The following is a 20,731-nucleotide window of genomic DNA, read 5'->3' as shown; positions in this document are numbered from 1 at the left end:
AAGAAGGAGAGGATCTCAGAAGAAAGTAAGTTCCAGGCAGTAGGAACAGCATGGTGAAGGCCCCGGGGTGAGGTAAAACTTTGGCATTGTTGAAGTCAAGAAAAGAAACCATGGTGTCTGGAGTTTAATGAGCAGGGGCGAAAGTGAAAGAGAATGAGGCCGGAATGGGGTGGGGCAGATCTCCTATGGATGGGGATCTCTCAAGAGGCACAGACGAGGATTTAAGACCTGTGGAGAGGGGGGAACCATCCCAAAGCAACACTTGTGGGAACAGATAACCCACTTGATAATGGTAAGAGAAGAAGCCCAAAAAGGCTCTCTCTGCCCACAAGGAGAGTGAGAATGGGCAGTTGATTTCATAGAAAACCTTTTCTCGGCTAAAATCGTAACATACTGGCAAGGGAAAGCATTCTTGATTAAAGTAAACCCAAAGAAGCCATGATAGAAATGTGTTCCTGACTTTTAGGGGCTGGGACATTGCCTGAGTCAGGATTCTTTCAGTTAAGTGATGGAAACCAACTCAATTAGCTTACGTGAAAAGATAAATGTATTGGCTATGACAACAGAGGAGTCCAAGGAGTAAACTAGCAGAGTAGAAAGGTTCACCTTGTTCTCAGTTGTCTTTCTCTGTGTTTTTCCTCTCCCTTCCCTTCTCTCTCCTTGCCGATTTACCCTGACATGCCTTCATTCCTGCACAGGTAAAGATGACATTGTGCTACTTCAGATAAAAGAGCTGGATTGTCATCTGAATTCTGAGTATCTGGCTTGGATCCTATGCTTGTCCTTGAGCCAATTGCTGGGAGAACAGAGCAGTCTGGTGTCTCTGGATCAGTCCCACCCAAACCAAGTGGATCAGACTGGAATGCCAGGAGTATGACATGTGAAAGGGGTCATTCCCCAAAGACATACTGGCAGACAAAAATAGACCACTTGGTATCAAAGAAAACAAAATTTGTCCTTGCTTCCACATGTAGAATTTTATTGTTCTATTATATATACATATATATATAAATAGTTCTATATATATAGTTCTATTATATATATATATATTTTGAGACTGAGTCTCACTCTCTATATATTATATTGTTATATATATTATATAGTTCTATATATTATATTGTTTTCTATATATTCTATATATAGAACATATATAGTTCTAGGTATATTGTTCATATATATATGTGTGTGTGTATATATATATACATTTATTTTTTCTGAGACTGAGTTTTGCTCTGTTGCCCAGGCTGGAGTGCAGTGGTGCAATCTCAGCTCACTGCAACCTCCACCTCCTGGGTTCTATATATATTATATTGTTCTATATATATTCTATATATATAGAACATATGTTATTCTCTATATATTATTCATATGTATATGTGTGTGTATGTATGTGTGTATATACATTATATATATATATATATATATATATATAGAGAGAGAGAGAGAGAGAGAGAGAGACTGAGTCTTGCTCTATCGCCCAGGCTGGAGTGCAGTGGCACGATCTCAGCTCACTGCAACCTCCACCTCCTGGGTTCAAGCGATTCTCGTGCCTCAGCCTCCCAAGTAGCTGGGATTACAGGCATCTGCCATCGTGCTTGGCAAATTTTTGTATTTTTAGTAGAGATGGGGTTTCACCATGTTGGCCAGGCTGGTCTCAAACTCATGACCTCAAGTGATCCACCCACCTCAGCCTCCCAAAGTGCTGGGATTACAGGCTTGAGCCACCATGCCCAGCCTGTACTATTATTTTTATAAGTAAAAAAGAAGAAATAAATTACCCATAATTCTACCATTTCTTGTTAATATTTTTCGCTACATCCTATCAGTTATACACACACACACACACACACACACACACACACACACACAGACATACACACATTTTATTGGTTTGTTCCTTTTTTTTTTTTTTTTTTGAAATGGAGTCTCCCTCTGGTGCCCAGGCTGGAGGGCAGTGGTGCAATCTCAGCTCACTACAACCTCCACCTCCCAGGTTCAAGCAATTCTCCTGCCTCGGCCTCCCAAGTAGCTGGGATTACAGGCGTGTACCACCATGACTGGCTAATTTTTGTATTTTTAGTAGAGACAGGGTTTCACCATGTTGGCCAGGCTGGTCTCAAACTCGTGACCTCAAGTGATCCACCTGCCTCAGCCTCCCAAAGTGCTGGGATTACAGGCTTGAGCCACTTTGCCTGACCTGTTCTATTATTTTTATAAGTAAAAAAGAAGAAATAAATTACCCATAATTCTACCATTTCTTGTTAATATTTTTCTGTACATCCTATCAGTTATACACACGCACATACACACACACATATACACACAGACATACACATATTATATTGGTTTATTCCTTTTTTTTTTTTTTTTTTTGAGATGGAGTCTCACTCTGGTGCCCAGGCTGGAGTGCAGTGGCACAATCTTGGCTCACTACAACCTCCACCTTCCAAGTTCAAGCAATTCTCCTGCCTCACCCTCCTGAGTAGCTGGGATTACAGGTGTGCACACCATGCCCGACTAATTTTTGTATTTTTAGTAGAGACAGGGTTTCACCATGTTAGCCAGGCTGGTCTCAAATTGTTCCTTTTTTTAAAGTAGTCATTTGGTAGGATAATTTAATTCCAATAGTATTAATATTTAATTTTTCCAAAGAAGCTTAAACCTATATTCCTGTAATCAGTGATGTCCTAAATGAAACTTTTGTTGGCACTCCTCTATGTAAACATCATTCAAAAGCTTTCACTCCCTCCTATCTTTCTTAATACTTAACGACTATTACCACTATCCCCAGTCACATTATCATCATTGGTTTGAGATTTAATCATACACCTTACAGTGTTCATGTTCCCAAATGTTTTTTAACTCCTCGTCTTACTTTAATTTGCATGCTTCATTTTGTAATTTAAATTTAACCCACCTAGAGTACTTAGTACTTTTTACCTAGAAAACACTAGTGTACTTTCTAAGTCCTGGTACAGCAAGAAAAATGGTTTTTACATATGAATGATAACTTGGCTGGACATACAATTCTTGGAATGTAGTTCTCTTTTCTCGATGTCTGGTATCATTCTTTCACTGTCTTCTAATTTTCACTGTTGTTGATGAGAAGTTTCGTACCAATCTGATTCATTTTCCTTCGTAAGTAAACTTTCTCTTCACTTGGAAAAGTGTCGAACTTTCTCTTTAATCTCAGATTTAAGAAATTTAACCAGGCGATGACGAGTTTGGGGCTTTTTGTGCAGCTTGGAATTTGATTTGCAGCCATTTAGCTCTTAAAATGTAAATTTTTCTACATTTAGAGTTATCTTGCATTGTTTCTTTAATATTTTTCTTCTTCTGTGACTTTTGCCTTAAGGATCTCCTGTTATTTATTTATCAGATCTCCCAGACCTACTTATTATGAATCTTATCTTGTACTTATTATTTGCATTTATTTGTGTATTTGCTTTTGGTTTTTGTGGATATTTTTTGCCTTTTGTAAGTGTATGGGTGAGAGATGCTTCCTTTATTTGATTTTCCAGAACACAAATTCCATTTTAATCAGTAATTGTTCATTTCCTGTTCCTTGGTTAATTAAAAAAATTGCAGTTTTTACATCATAACTTCCTTAAAATATTCAATTTTAGAGACCTCTTGTTGTTCTTCCATTAGAACTGCCTCCATAGGTGCAATCAGTGCCTGTTGGGGACATGGCTTCCCTCCTTAAAATAGCCTGTGAACTTTCTTTCTCCAAAACATTGAGAGTTTCATCTCCTGTTAAATTGTCTCCTGCTATTTAGTATTGTTGAGGAAAAGTCTAATACAGGCCTGATTTTTGTTCTTTTGTTCTCTCCAGTTTTTTTCCCCAGTGCCTAGAAAGCACTCAGAAAGCGGTGCCTGTGGTGGGGTGGCTCATGGGGCAGCTTCTCTATTAGGAAAAGAGATATCTTACAAGTGGTTGCCTCCACTGAGATCGGCTGGAAACTCACCATTATCTCATTTATGTCCCCATTATCTCCCTGCAGCCCAAACAATCAGCCTTTGGACTTTATCCAGGGCTGCCACAGATGGAGAGTCCCCCTGATGTCCAGAATCATTGCCCAACAGTCTGGTGTCTAATGTTCTAATGAAATGTCATATTTTATTATATGTTTGCATGGATATGTCTGTGAGAAAATGGTTTTGGGGGAGGAAAAATGATTCAGTATAATAGTTAAACTGCTTAATTGCAAACAATATAAACTCTGTTACTTTATTTGATAGTTATTGGGAAGCTCCAAGAAGGGCGGGACAAATTAGAGAAGCAGGCTTGGAAAATGGGTAGGAACAAATGGAGGTGGGGTGGTGGGGAACTCCACTACGGAAACAGTCTGATTGTGACATGTTGCCAGTTCTGCTGTTCCCAGACACTCACCGTGCTGCTGCTGGACTTTGAACTTGGCTACTGCCACCATAAATAGTCACTGACTCTACCTGAATCTTTTGTGCCACCGCCTGGCCTCATATGCAGCAGGCATAGTATAATTATTCCTCATTTGGGCTTTCTCAGTGACAACGGGGCTCAGTCTCTCTCAAAGACATGCAGAATAAAGAAGTCTCCCCCAAAGAAGGGGGTTTTATATTCTGGGCAGCTAAAAATTGGCATGTGTCATCTAGGCAAACATCAGTAGACTTCTGATTTCTATCACTAAGTAGCAGCCTTCAGTTCTGCTGGAGATTGTGATACTTCCCAAAAGATGACGAGGCAGAGGTTGTTGCTGCCCTGCTCATCCTGTCTGCACTCACCCCTACCAGCGGAGGTGATTCTTTCCAACACCTGCAGCTCTCTGCCAGCTGCAGAAGCACACCTGACCTCTCCCCGGGACAAGCAGGAAGAGCCAGATACCTGATGCCCCTTGATTCAGTTCTCATCCAACAATTCGATATGGCCATGATGAATGAATACCACAGCTTCCGTGTCCCACAGCTGGGGTAACTCTGGGGTGTGTACTACACTGTTTCCCAGCAAGATTAGTCCCAGCTGCCCACAGTGAGAAGTGGTGTGATAAGACACCCTTTCTTACCTGTCTCACTTCTGCACACCCCTACTTGTAGGCCTGGAGATCTCCTGCCAACTAAGCTACTGGCACTTGAATACTTGCCTTAGGGTCTGCTCTTAGATTTGCTCAAACTAACACAGTTGGTGAAGCCCTATTGAGTAGTCAAGAGTACTTGGAATAAAAGGACAAGGCAGAAGAGTTCCTGATCTTATTCTGACTTCCCACTTAAAGTTTTTGAAGTAGATTATCCTGAAATTCTACCCTGCATAAGCCCTTTGACCCGGTCTTTTCCCTCCTAGTTGTTTATCCTACAAAAGGACTTACACTCATGTGCAAAAGTAACACAAATGATGTTTTTTGGGGCTTTGGTTGTGACAGAAAATAAATTGGATGCACCTAAATGTCCATCAGTGAAGTTAAATAAATTATGGTGCATCCCTACAAGGTAATACAAAGCAGCGATTAACAATGATGCTACTGATTTCTAGGAACTAATAGGGAATGAGGCCCAAAATAAATTGAGAAAACCATATCGCAAAGGAGCATTACAATTTTATTTCGCCAACAGATATTTCAATACATATTTCCCGAGTGTCTACTATGTGCCAGGCTTTCACTGTCCTGTTTGTAAAAATTTCATCTGTTTTATTGCCTGAACTGTGTTTTGTTTGAAAAATTGTGTCTCTTCCAAAAGTATTTAAAGAAAAGGAGAGAGTATGCTTGATGGTAGCTTTTGAAAACTGCTTACAGTTAACAGTGTGAATACCTTATAGAAGCATTTTTCTCCATTTTTTCATAAATGACCTAATTTGAAGATAAACATTGAATGTGTGTGTGTGTGTGTGTGTGTGTAGTTGGGGGGCAGTGGTGGACAGATAGATTTTCTGACTGTAATAAAACTTAAATCACCTTGTGCCTTCTGCACTATTTGAATTTTACCCTGAGGATGAATTACTTTCATAATACAAAAAACATATTGGTTCAGGCCAGGTGCAGTGGCTCACACCTGTAATCCTAGCACTTTGGGAGGCCAAGGCAGGTGGATCACTCGAGGTCAGGAGTTTGAGACCAGCCTGGCCATCATTGCGAAACCCTGTCTCTACCAAAAGCACAAAAATTAGCCAGGCATGCTGGTGCGTGTCTGTAATCTCAGCTGCTCAGGAGGCTGCAGCAGGAGAATGGCTTGAACCTGGGAGGCCAAGGCTGCAGTGAGCTGAGATTGCACCACTGCACTCCAGCCTGGGTGGCAGAGTGAGACTGTCTCAAAAACAAAAACAAACTAGTTCGTTAAAAAAGCTTCACACACACACACACACACACACACACAGTTTCTCTCTATAACAGAACTCTGTCTTCAGTGACTTGCTACTCTCTGGAAGCTTTGCCCTTTCTTGTGCACTGCCAGATGCCTCAAGGTCTCCTTTGAACTGTCTGCCCTGCCAGGGAGCCATATTCAACCACCCTGATCTGTTGATTTTCTTTTTCCAGGACCCTAACAATTCTATCTCTTCCAAAGACATTCCAAGAAGATGAGGAAGAATATAGGGGAGCGTTTCAGAATCGTCTGAGTTCCTAGCTTGAATACCTTAATAACAGCTTTAAGAAATGTTTTTCTTCATAAAAGCCTTGAGTTGAAGAAAAACATGCGCTGAAATAATTTCCTAAGCCCCACCCTGTGCATGACTGGCGTAAGGAATTGCTCATTGTAAAGCTATTGGTTATTCTAACTCCTTCCGCAAATTAATTTACCTCAGGAAGCCATGTTCCTCCATAAATGGGGGGAAACAATGGGGTCTTTTACATTCCCAGTAGTATGGTGCTCATTAGTTAAATGCTGACTTTGTTGGGCTCTGGAATAGAACAAAATATCCTAAAGCAAGGTCATGACTGTAGCAACCTGGGAAGAAAGGGGACCATGACACCTGTGTCTGAGCCCTGGTAGGGAAGGAGCCAGGCTGACTGGTCTAGGGCAGGAGGGATGCTGCCCAGGTAGTCTCCTCCTCCTCTCTATGGTGAGGTCCCAAAAAGCCTGGGCCCAGAGGGAGCACTGATGGAGGGAGGGAGAGTGGCACCTGTACCTCCTGAGCCAGAAGTGCCAGAGGATCTTCCAGACTGGTGGTCTTCACACTGTTTTTTTTTTCCCCAGGCTGTTTTGATCACAACTACTTCTATTGCTAAAAATGTCTGAGCATATACTTCTAATGTATATTGTAATGATATACTGAATATCTTATAAACCAAATACTGTCAAAAATTTAAAGGATACAATTTAAATATAAAGACCACTTCTATAAATGAGGCAGGAGCAGTGCCCATGGTCCCTGTGATGTCTACTCAGTCATGAAATAATCCTTGGAACTTGAACTTTTAAATACGAGCAAGCAGCTTCATACTAACTCCTATCCCAAATTTCCCACCAAAATACCCCTGAAGATACAGAAAAGGTCCCAAGGCTCACAGTGCCTAGCAAATAGCCTATAAATTGAATTTGGGGAGAATTTCTACCAAATATAGGGCAAATGGAGTAGGTCTAAGAGAAAAAACAATGCCAACTGTGCTTACCCATGAAGCAGGGCATTCCTGCTTCCCCAAAAGAAGGCAGAAAGAATCTTCAGCAATTTCCATTTTTACCCTCTGGAGATTTCTACAACAGCCATACAATCAGGCAGGCATTTCAGAACAGCAGGAGGCTGCCTTTTGAGGTGCTCTGAAAACTATCATTTCCCACTCCCTGCAGACACCACGTTTCTACCTCCATTCAGAGTGCAAATCCCAGAAAGGAGGGAGCAGGGAGATTGGGGGTAAACAAGAGAGAAAGAGGGGGGATGGAGCATTTTAGAGTGGCAGAGTCCCAAGGTCAAAGCCTTAAAAAAGAGAGAGGAAATCTTCGTAGCAGCACCTGATAAAGGTTCACAACTCTCAGGTATTCCATTCTTTCAACCTTTCAGAGAGCAAAGAACTGGGAAGCAGGAGAAAATGTGCCTTAGGGCAAGAAAGGCACAGGACAGGAATGCTATTCTGAGCTCTTATCTCTCACTTCACTCAAGCTTCTATGATTGTATAGATTTTTATCTTGAGGTCCTAAGTAAGGTATTTTTCTGGAAAAAAAAAAAATAAGTTTTACTGAAAGCCACAATAGTTATTCCTCCTGGACATTGGAAATTGGGTCATGAGCTATTCCAGCCACCTGCTCTACTGCTGAATTAATGGGAAGTGGGGCTGGGCACACATCCACTCATCTGTCCCCACAGTTCCTTCTTTGTGCAGAGCCAAGTGGAGTAGGGGAATCCTGACAAGGAACCACAAAAACCCTAGTGAAGATGACAGGAACACCACAGGAAACAACATCCTGAAAATTCCCAAGAAGAGCATCACAATGAAAATAACTTACGGCAAATCCCAGAAGAAAATTTTAGAAAACTGTTCGGCACTTTCAATAAACATAGCTTTTCTAAAATGGAAGTAGAAAGCTATGAGAAGAAAACTAGATGAGATGAAAAGGGCTATAAGAAGGGCAAGGAAACTCATATATTAATGATAAGATTAAAATCATCAAATTAGAGGCAATAAAAACTAAAATGAATGCCAGAAAATTAAATCATTCACATGGAGGATAAATTTCAACAGCCTTTACAAAATGCAAAGGAAATGGGAAAAGCAATAAAGATTATGAGAAAGGAAATGATTTACTTGGAGGGCAAATAATGGAGGCAAATTCCAAGAAGTGTAGGTTATTCTAAGTAAGAATCAAAATATGTGGGTGTAGAACCGATAAAGCATCATTGAATAAAACCTTGCAAAGATGTTTTTAAAATTTATGAGTATGTGAATCAGAACCAAAACCATAAAAACAAGAAGAAAATACAGGTGAGGATTTATCTGATGTCAGAAGGGCACTAACTCTCTAAACAGATAAACAACATCAACAACAGTATATTATATATACTAATTAATTGTTTTTATATGGGGGAGGCTTGGATATACACATTTTTTAATGTTTAAAGAGCATCCCAAAATTGAGCTAAATAACAAATTTGGAAAAATGTGTGTGATAAATGTGACAGGAAATTAATATACTGACTATATAAAGAACTTTTTAAAAATAAACAGGAAAGATACTACCAATAAAAAACTTAAGAATTTTGGGAGGCTGAGGCAGGTGGATCACTCGAGGTCAGGAGCTCGAAACCAGCCTAGCCAACATGGTGAAACCCCGTCTCTACTAAAAACACACACACAAAATTAACCAGGCATGGTGACAGGCGCCTGTAATTCCAGCTACTTGGGAGGCTAAGGCAGGAGAATCACTTGAACCCGGGAGGCGGAGGTTGCAGTGAGCCGAGATGGTGCCACTGCACTCCAGCCTGGGCAACAGAAGGAGGCTCCATCTCAAAAAATAATAATAATAAAGACTCAAATGACTGTCACAAATATTTATATCTCTGAAAACAGATTTAACCTCATTAATAATCAAAGACATGCAAATACAAAACAGTACTGACATATGCATTTTTGCTTTTTACGTTTGTGGATTTTTCTAAAGTTATAATACTTGAGCATTCAAGGTGATTCTGATACAGTTGGTTTTTGAAAAGCATAATTTGAATAGTACTGCCCCCCTCCCATTTGACAGACTCTTCTCACCATTTAGATTTCAATATTACCTTCACTTCCTCCTGGGAGTTTTCTCTGACCACCCAGGCTAGATTCTGTCCTCCTATTGAGAGTTTTCATCGTACTTTATACTACGTGGCATTTATCTCAATCATATTGTGATAATGTGTATGATTTATTTATTCAATGTTTGGCATCCCAGTGAGACTGTAATAATGCTTATATTGAGAATTTGCTTTGTGCTAGGCAATTTTAAATGCTTTAATTTCATTTAATCCTCTCAATAACCTTATGCTAAAAGGACTTACCTGAAGCTTAGAGCGGTTCAGTACCTTTTTCTAGGTAGCAGGTCTGATACCTACTCCATGTAAATTGATCACAGAGAAGCAAAGCTCCCTGCCTCCAGGAAGACACTGGATCTTTCCTTTCCTGAGCTTCAGACAGCTCCATAACACCTTCTTCTGAGGCTACACTAGCAGACCAAGGTTACTTCTCAAAGATGTAAAGCAGGTAGCCGAACTAGGAAATACTCAAAATCGATTTACCTTCATGTGTTTGTTTATTTCAGGAAGCAAAACTTTTGCCCCGGCAATCATCTCCATATTCCAAGATGTCACATTCTGCCATAAAGATACAAAGCAAAACTAGGGCCACTGCATGATTCAAGTGTCCAGATCCTTCCTCAGGTCTCCAAAGGAAAATACCTTGCCACTTTCATAGGCTGCTTTGTAAATGCCAGATCGATACAGGAGAAGCAACATTTTTTTTTAGGATACAGGACACATTAGAATGACTCAAGGTAAAGTGAAGTGAAGACAGGGTTATGTCCCTTTGTTCACAAGGAGATAGACATGAGCCTCCACCTGGTATGGGCTAGTGTGAGGGGCTTCAGTTTTGGAGGAGAGGGGTGAATGGGCAGTTGGAAGAGAGAGAGGGTTGTCCAATGAACATCTGTAACTGACAGAAGCAGAGGAAGTCACACTATTTTATAGGATGGAAATGCTTCTATGCACCTCTAATCTGCCACAACTTCTTTAATGCAAGATTCATACAAAAAACAAAGCAGCTAGGGCAATTGTTTAAGAAGCGGACCTTCATTGCTGGAAAGGTCTGAGTTTGAGTCAGCTCTGTAGCTTTCCTGTGTGCCTGTGAGCAAGTTTCTTAGCCTTATTGAGCCCAACTCTCCCATAAAATTAGGATAATTAAAAAACACCACTTTATATGATTGTCATGAGAAGTACATGAGATAGGTAAGAAAAGTGCTTTGCCTAGAGCCTGGTAAAACTTTTCAATAGGCATTAAGCATATTTCATAGAGGAAACTTGACCTGCCAATGAAAAGGACCCTTTCCTTTATATCTTAATTATTTTTAATGGAAACATTCTAAGCTGAAGTGGATATTTTCCAGGCTCATTAAATAGAACACACTGAATGATTTTTTGTCCAGCTTTTGTTATGGTTAATATACCTTGCTGTACAAACATAAACAATGCAAGAGTCCGTGCAGTCAGGACTGAAAGTCTGCCCAGGCTGCTCCTATCCTCCAGGAAACCACCCTTAACAGTTATGGCAAAGTCCTTCCTGACTTTGAATTTTCCCACAAGCTCCATCAAGTGCTGTGATGCAGAGAGGCTCTCATCTAGAGTTATGACAATACATGGGGCCATTCACCCTTACACAGCATGGCCTGGCCAGCCAATCCCTGCAAGACCCAGGCCTGCTTCTTTATCTTCTTGCCTGACCCTTGACGTCAGCTTTGTGGCAGATGGGTCAGCTTTTCCCCAGTGCTGCTTCCTGTATTCATTATAGTTTCTAGTCTCCTTTATTTGAGAAATTAAAAATCGCATTGATTATAAGCGTGGGCTATTTGGATAGCCATTTCAGATATTTCTTATATATGATATTTCTGAGCTTATGATTATGCCACAGAAAGAGAGGTAGTATCCCAGAGAGAGTTCTAGAGGAGAAATCTAGGGATCTGATTTCTGGCCTAGCCCTACCATTTAATTCCCGTAAGAACTTGGAAAAGTTACTGAACCCTGTGAAACCTCAGTCGTCCCATCTGTAAAATGGGATTCATTAATTCCTTAAACTCATAGTTACTGATTGCTTACTATAGGCCTGGCATATTTCTAGATGCTGTGCACACAACAGTGACCAAGACAGACAGGTCTCCTCAAGTTTACATTCTAGAAGTAGGAAAAGAGGTGATCAACAAAATATATCCATGAGTTAATATCCAATGGTGCAATCAGATAAGTGCTATAAAGACAAACAGGCTGGTATGATTGACATGGCAGGTTTCCTATCTCCCAGGGTTGTTAGGCCTTTAAATAATTTTCGTCAAAGAGTTTCTAAGACTATAAAACATGATATGTTAAATAGAATATACTTTAATTCTTAGAAAACAATAACGTACCCATACATTTGTAATACCGGTGACCTAAGATTCTGTGATTCTCTAAGGAGGAGTGGTGTATCAGAGGGGAAATGATACCCAGATGGCACAGGGTGGAGAAACGCTGCTTTACAGTTGGTAAAACACTTTTGCTCATATTTATCTCAATGTGCCTTCTAAACTTTCAAAATGTCTCCCAAACACAGAGGCAAGGAGTGATATGAGAAAAGAAAGAACTTGTTTTTTTGAGACAGAGTCTCTCTGTCACCCAGGCTGGAGTACAGTGGCGCAATCACGGCTCACTGCAGCCTCAACCTTCCAGGCTCAAGCAATCCTTCCACCTCAAGCAATCCTACCCACCTTCTGAGTAGCTGGGCCTACGGGTGTGCACCATCACACTCGACTAATTTTTTTAAAAATTTTTTTGTAGAGAGAGGGTCTTGCTTTGTTGCCCAGGCTGGTCTCAAACTCCTGGCCTCAAGCAATCCTCCTGCCTTGGCCTCACAAAGTGTTAGGATTCCAGGTGTGAGCCACTGACTTGGCCAAGAATGTTTTCTTCTACACACAAACAGCAGCCTTATATATTAATAATGCTAGACCCCTACCATTAGTACTGGAATGCTTTTGAGTCATAAATTAGAGGGTGACGCAGTGCCCAGCACCAAAGCTCTACAGCATTCCTGCATGGTGCAACCCTGCAAGATTTGTGTACGGATCATTTAATAGTTTAGGGGCAGGAATAGCCCAGAGCAAAGTGCTCCAGGCACCACTGATGAAGATCAGGAAGGCATTACAATGAAGCAAAGCTGGTATTATGACAAAGGCACACTTGCATATCTTGACTTGGGATTTGCATTTTACTGAGCTGGAGCCTAATCATTCTCTCAAACATCTGGTGTGGTTAGTATCACTCTCCTAACTTTACAGATGAGAAAACAGAGGTTCATAGTGCAAACAGACTCCACAATGTCTTGCTGAATGCACTTGTTGGTTTAGCTACCCCCTGTGGAGCCTCTTAGGAACTCAGGCCACACTGGTGTTCCTCAGCTCTAGCTCCTGAAACCAGCCTGTCTTGGCCTTTGCTGGTATCCTCCTTTTGTTTATTCCTCTTTCGTGGCCTCTTTGCCTCCCTCTTCATCTTGAATATAGGCTCTTCAGTTAATTTTTTTTCTGCCATAGCGCACTTCTTTTCTTCTAGGCACTTATGAAGACTTACTGTATTTTCAGATGTGTCTATTTGTGTATTGTCAGTCTTCACCATCATGAAGTCAAAGTTCTTGCGTGTTTGGTTCACTGCTGTGTCCCCAGCACTGGGCTCAGTGCTTCATAAATATCTGTGGAATGATGAATGAAAGGAAAGAAGAAAGGAAGGCCAATGCATCACTTTTATTTGAAGGTTTAAATATAAAATATAAACTCTTTTCCTGGATATTGTATTAATATGATAATGCTTAAACATTAGAATGTTGAAAGAATTGTGTAGTGTCAACGTAACAAATGTTAACATAAAATAAGAGCTAGTAATTGGAGTTCATTTCAAGGAAAACTGAATTTAATGTTAGGTTGGTTGGTTGTGACACAAATATTCATTGGATCAGAAATTACTCCAAAATGCTACAGGAGTCATCAAGGTCAAAGAATTAGTTCTATACCATGTGGCTCAAAAGCAGCACTTTGGACTGAATGCTACAGGGGCCAGACACAGAGCTCAGGCTTCTTTACAGTTCCTGGTGACATGAGATACTAGGGGACAAGTCTGGGCCTGGAGACCTAATCAAGGCCTGATAAGGCTCTGCAATCTGGGTCGACTTGTTTCTTTTTTCTGAGCCTGTTTCTTCTGCTGCGAAATGGGGGTTGATAGTTCCAACCTGCCTAGTTTAACTCCAGATTAACTCAGCCTTCATCAATATGGGATGGTTGGAATCAGATGTAGGGCCTTGTCCTTTGTAAAAGCATAAAACACAAAGTGCTGTTAAGGATTATAGCAATAAGGCACGCACACACAAAACATCTGGGCATCTGCTTTTTCCCTTCTCGCTAATCTGCAGTGGTAATAAAGAATTCCAGGTTAACTCCTAGCTTCCGTTATCAGGCAGAACTTTGAATTGCAGCCTTGTAGCTCCTCCTGAAAATGCATACTTGAGCCAAGAGCAAACCTGTAAGGGCCTCTTAGATACTGCTCACTCCCCGGAAGCTGGATTGCTTTGAATATTTTGCCAAATCTCCTTCCCACTCTTGGAAGAAGATTTGAGTTGAAAGCACATAGAACAGTTGTCTTTGCCTGTCACTTCCCCCTTCCCCGGCTGCAGGATTCCTGTCTCACAACTACCCTCCTACTCCTTTTCTTTTCCTCCGTCCCAGACCCAAACTTGTAGGGGACCTTTTGCCCTGAATTTCAGCAGGAAACACAACCAGCAACCAGATGTCTGACTTTTTCACCCCATTGGCAAGGATCAGCCATCTTCCCTGTAAACTTCCGGCCTTTCCTCTCCGTTAGATCTTTCAGCTTCTTCACGCTCCGTCTCCTTTAGCTCAAATGCATGAAAACCCTCCAGAAGAGAAACAAAAGGTAGCCTGCAAAGTGCCGCAAACGTGCACAGTATTTATATGCTCTACGCAGCAAGTTGGTTGTCGGAGGATGTCGGAGGGGCTGGGGGTGAGAGGGTAGCAATTCAGCTTTTAGATTCATTTGGTCTATCAGTAAATTCAGATCCAATGAAGAATAGGTGGCTTTGATCAAAGATAAAGATAATGAAAAGAAGTTAACAACTTAAAATAACACACCGAGGGAAACAAATGCAGATTCTGTTACCATCAAAGTGTTTGAGTGTGATAAAATAATAGGTAAGGTAGCTTTCTCAACTTCAGGAATAATGAGAGACCCAGATCTTCTTTGACACAGCAGAGGACTTTGGGACTGGGGGTAGACCTTAGACCTCATTCAGTTTCTTCACTTTCCAGGTATAGAAACTGAGGTCCTTTCTGAGTGGGAAGGACTTGCCCCAGGTCCCTTGCTTGATGGCAGTGTGGGGTGTCCCAGCTCAAGGGCCTGCCCCTGGCACTGCTTGTATCTCCCCTGAGACATTTCTGGAGAAGGATGGCGGTCACAGGCCTGGGCTTGATCTGCCGTCTCTCTCCGCCTCCTGTCTTCCTGCTCTTGGGGTGGTTGGCTGGTCCCCCATCTCAGGAATCCACTCTAATCTGCGGCTCTCGGCCATGAAGCAGCAGCAGCGATGGGGCTTTTTTTCCTGTGTCCACCAGCCATCTAATACACACCCCAAAGGGGAGAAGCATGAGCCTTTGTTTTTTAACATAAGAAACCTACTAATAAACATCTCTGTTGTCAAGTCAACACTTGTTGACCATCTATAGGCAGTATGGAGCAAGTGTTTCTCAACGAAATGCATGAAAAGCAGGTGGGGAGTCAGAGGAAGCCTTGAAAATAAGATTTTAAGTCACTCAATTGCACAAAATCCTGTATTACCTTATCCCCTTTCTTCCCCGGCCTGACTTTCCCTGCTTACCTCTGTCTTCGCTGGTGTAAATCGTCATTCCACCAATCCCAGATGTGTGGCTTGGGGCAAGTTTCTGCCCCTCTCTGTGCCCCAGTTTCCTCACCTATGAAGTGAGAATAATAGGGCCAGGTACAGTAGCTCACTCCTGTAAGCCCAACAATTTGAGAGGCTGAGGTGCGAGGATCACTTGAGCCCAGGAGTTTGAGACCAGCCTGGGCAACAGAGTGAGACCCCATTTCTAAAAAAAAAAATTTTTTTTAATTAACCAGGTGTGGTGGGATGTGCCTGTAATTGCAGACACTCAGGAGGCTGAGGTGGGAGGAACATTTGAGCCCAGGAGTTCGAGGTTACAGTGAGTTATGATCATACCACTGCACTCCAGCCTGGGTGACAGAGTGAGGCCCTGTCTCTACAAAAAAGAAAAAAGTCATGGGGGAATAATAGTTCTTAGGGATACAATTGCCCTGGGGGGGTTATGTGAAATGAGGGCTATCACACTTAGCACTAGTAGAAGTTCAATAAGCTTTAGTTCTCTTCCTTCTGTAATGGGAGACTATACACATGTCCCTTAAGCAGTGGGTCCCAACAGAACAGGAGGGTGCCCTCTTCAGCAAGTCTTATGACACCCTGCCTTCCTACACACCTGAATCTTTGTCCTGCAGCCTTGGCCGCCAACAAGAAAGACCAATCTGATGCTTAAAGGATGTGTTCAATTCTCCTGGGTAGCATGGGCACCTCATCCCGGCAGGGTTACAGTGGAAAACGTTTGCCTTTTCTGTCCCAGGCCCACAACCAGGGGCTCCAGCCCTGATGTTTCTAATTGTTTACTTCGCAACACTTGAATTTTTATTCTAAAAAAAAGGAAGGAAAAAAAAAAAGAAAAGAAACCAGGGCCCCAGCCTTAATGCAAATGAATCCCAAGGGGAGCCTGTTACCTTTGGGCTCAGAACAATGAGTTAATTGAAAGTGGTAATGAGAAAAAGCAGCTGGCATTCATAAACCCATGGGCCAATGAGCAGTTCCATTCCTGGGCAGCAGGTGAGAGCCAGGCTTTCTAGACAACCAAAATGTCAATTTGTTTCTGAAAATAATTGCCCGAGGAATACCAAGCCACCAGCAAGGACTGACCCTGTCTACAGGTCCTGTCACCTGGCTGGGGGCCACCTGTGATGGCCCCAGCACCCAGACCTTCAAGTCTTGAGAAAACTGCTTTAAGGACTTACCTGAGACTAAGGACACACACCCACGATGGACACCCAACTGGAGAGTCATGTGAGAAGCCCCAAAGTCAAAGGACTTGCTTCACATTCCAACTCTATCACTCCTGTGGGGTGGGGCCTGAGGCAAGGCATTCCACCATACCTCAGTTTCCCCACCTGTCACAATACCTGTCCTCCCAGCCTCCCAGCATTGCTTTATCTGAACATCAAATGAGATGACATGTTTGGAATGCTCTGTAAAATAAGAGATGTGTTGTGAAAATAGAAAATCCCAACAGAGTGAACTAAGGGGTCAGACTACCTGGTTATCTCAGATGAGACTCAGAAACTAATGCATACCTCACGAGATTGATGAGGGAATTTGATAAAATTGTGTATGTGTGTATAAACATACAAACAAAGCATTTGGAAAGGTAAACACTGATGTTTAGCACATATGGTAAGCCCTGAATAAATGTTAACTAATATTGATTATGGGTTATTATTTTCAGGATGGCTTCAACTTGTAGTGACTAAGCCAAGCTTATGTCAGATGCCCAGTTTGGGTCTCTATGCACTTTGCTTCATTTTCTAATCATTTCTGACCACATGGGTCAAATACCCACTCTGCCCACAGTAGTCCTGCATCATACAAAGAGGGCTAGGCTGAGTAGACAGAGCAGTAGATGGTTTTAAAGGCAAAATGATTCACAACACAGCTGAGATCTAACCAATTGAGATGCCATGTCTTTCCAAGATCAGAAAATTACACTACACTGTGAACTCGTTGCAGTCTTGTCCACCTGCTGGGCCATGGAGCAGTGTCATGGAATCTCCAGGGAGCCTTTTATTTGAACCACTGATGGAATCCAGAGCACAAGAACCTGGGAAGTGTGATTGTGCATGTGTGTGTTTGTTGGATGAGACATGTGGAACAGCCACCAAGAAAAAACTAATACGCTCCTTGGATAAGACAGAGGATACTTCACACAAGGGTCTTCCTGGGTATCTATCTGCCCACTTCTCCTTCCTCTGCTTGTCTCTTAGAGTATCTCAGAATGTCCTTCTGACAAAGTCCCCTTAGATCATGCCATTGTTCATAAGCAACCTCAAGTGGGACTTTTCGGCAGGTGCTAAGGGATGTCAACCATACTGTACTGAGCATAAATCCCACAGCAAGTGCAGGAATGAGTCTGTGGGGCTGTGTCTTGGCATGTCCTTCAGTAAAAGCCAAGGGCAATATTAAAGCACAACTGCGTAATTCACCCGCTGCCAGTAGGGGTGAAAATTGGCACAACCTTTTTAGAGCACAATTTGGCAGTCTTTTTCAAAACTAAAGATTTACCTACTCTTTAACTCAGGTTTTACTTCAAAACCTCAGTTCTTCAGAAGAAACATGCCCATGCATGCACAGAGGCATAGGCACAAGCCTGTTTATCACAGCATGCCAGTAATAGGAGACAAATGGAAACAACCCAGGTACCCATCCAAGTGCACAAAGATGCAAGGATGCTCGCTACATCAGGTTTATAATAGCAACAAAAAAAAGCAAGGCGGTGCAAACTCTTCCGTAGGAACTTTTATAAAATGGAGGTGATTTAGTATGTAGTCTACAGTGGCATGGAAAGGCTGCAAATATATATTAAGTGGAAAAAGTAGATTGCAAAGCAATAAATGCAGTAAAATCCTTTTTGATAGTACACATGTCGAAGCAAGATCTGAATGAATGTATGGAGAAGTATTAACAGTTGTTATCTTGGTGGGGGAGGGTAGGGAGGTTACAGGAAACTTGTACTTTCTACATTATTTATTTCTATAGGGCTTGACTTCTTCATGATGAGAATACATTAATTTTGAATTTTAAAACAGTCAGAATGATTGAGGAACTATACATAAGCAAAACTGAGGATAAATCAATCCCAGAGCAGAGGTTATAGCAGCATATGTGCAACAGCTGGGTTAGAGCGCAGTTTCAAAGATGCAGAGAGGCGGTTTGATTTGGGCTCTTTGGTGGGATCTTTAGCAGGCAGTGGTAAAGTTCTGCTAGAACCTGGGACATAGGCAGCTCAAGGGCCTATTTCCCATTAAAGGCAGCAAACACCAACCAACCAGCACCTTCTGAGTCGCTCACTGATAGGGGAGCTCTGAGCATCAGAGCAGAGGGGTGGTTGGCCACCTGAATGCAGGGGCAGCCCCCTTCTTTTTCTTCCCAAGGAGCTGGGGTGCAGAGGAAGTGGTCAAAGCCTGGTTGCCCCTTGAGAGCAGACCTGGGTCTGAGCCAACAGGGAAGGGTTTCCTTATAGCTCCATCCATCACCCAGGCTGGAAACTGAACAGATGATTTGCCATTCTTTCCTTCCTCCCAGAGACCCCCAAAAAACTTTCATGTTTCCCTTTATGGCTCCCTAATTCTTCAAGTTTTGATTCAGGGTGAGCTGGATGAGAATGATTGGATTACACACTGGGGGATGGTCAATTCCGGGATCCAGATGGCTGAGCAGACTCTGCTCACAGATTCTTATGCTCTGTTGCTGTCTTAGTCCATTTAGCTGCTGTAACAAAATAACCTGGATGGGGTAAGTTATAAACAACAGGAATTTATTGCTCACTGTTCTAGAGGCTGGGCAAGTTCAAGATCAATGTGTCAGCAGATTCAGTGTCGGGTGAGGTTCCTCACAGATGGTATCTTCTGTGTCCTTCTGTGATGGAAGGACAAACAAGCTGCCCCAGGCTTCTTTGATAAGGGCACTAATCCCCTTCACGAGGGCTCTGCCCTCGTGACTTATTCACTCCCGAAGGCCCTACCTCCCCATTACCCTGGGAGCTAGGTTTCAACATATGAATTTACAAACAACACAAACATTCAGACCATAGAATCATTTCTTGCAGATAAGCAGGCCAGGACAGAGTCCTCCTCCCTAGCAAGACATTATCAACTGCTCTAGAACCTGAGTCTGAGGAACAGCAGGTGTGCCTCTTTTGATTCAGTAAAGTCAGCTGGACCTGTTGGAAAGGTGGCATGGGGTGAGAAATCTTTGCTTCCCTTAATCCCACCTCATCTGAGATCTGCTTCCAATTTTAATGTTTCTGGGGAGAGGCCCAGAACTGTCTCTGAGCCTTTTTAACAGTGAGAAGATTTATACAAGTCATGTGGACTACCCTGAAATATTTAAAAGCTATCTTGTGATAGAAGACCTTAGACCTATCCTGTGGGTTTCCAGAGGATATGTATCCTTGTCAATAGTGGGAATGACCAACCTGGGCAACAAAGCAATGTCCCATGTCTACAAAAAAAATGTAAAAATTAGCTGGGCACAGTGGCATGTGCCTGCAGTCCCAGCCATTTGGGAGGCTGAGGCAGGAGGATCTTTTGAGCCCAGGAGTTTGAGGCTGCAAGTGAGTTATGATTGTGCCTCTGCACTCCGGCCTGAGTGGCAGAGCAAGACCCTATCTCAAAAAGAATAATAATAACAAAATGGGTATGGGTTATAGGGGAAGTGGGGCACTTTTGACTCACTGTAAGGAATTACCTAAGAAACTGAGTATAGAAAGCAATGAACCATTTCCTATAGTAGCAGTGAGTTACCTGTCAGAGGAAGAGTGTAAGCAGAGAGCTGATGGCCATTGTCAGGCTTGTTAGAGGATGACTAAGATGCTCTAACAAGGAGGGAAGGTTGTTCCCTTCCAGAATTTCATTTGAGTGTGAGATTTATGAGAATAGGGACTGCATCTTCTTGTCCATGGTTGTACACCAATTACATGAGCAATGCTTGTGTAGAGGATGTTTGGTGTGTATTTTTGAACAGGGAAGTAAAAGAATGATTGAAGGGAGGAAACTGAAGCTCCATGTCATCTTTGCCTAGCACACAGTTTGCTGCATAGCAACAGAAACTTGCCTCTCAGGGTGTCTACTTGGATCCTTAGAATTCTCTTCTTTTTCCACAAATCCAAGTTAATAGTCCTATCATCTGGAAACCTGGCTGCTCTA

Source organism: Nomascus leucogenys, chromosome 2 (assembly GCF_006542625.1).
Source record: "Nomascus leucogenys isolate Asia chromosome 2, Asia_NLE_v1, whole genome shotgun sequence".
Classification (NCBI taxonomy): Eukaryota; Metazoa; Chordata; class Mammalia; order Primates; family Hylobatidae; genus Nomascus; species Nomascus leucogenys.
This window is presented reverse-complemented; position numbering follows the sequence as displayed.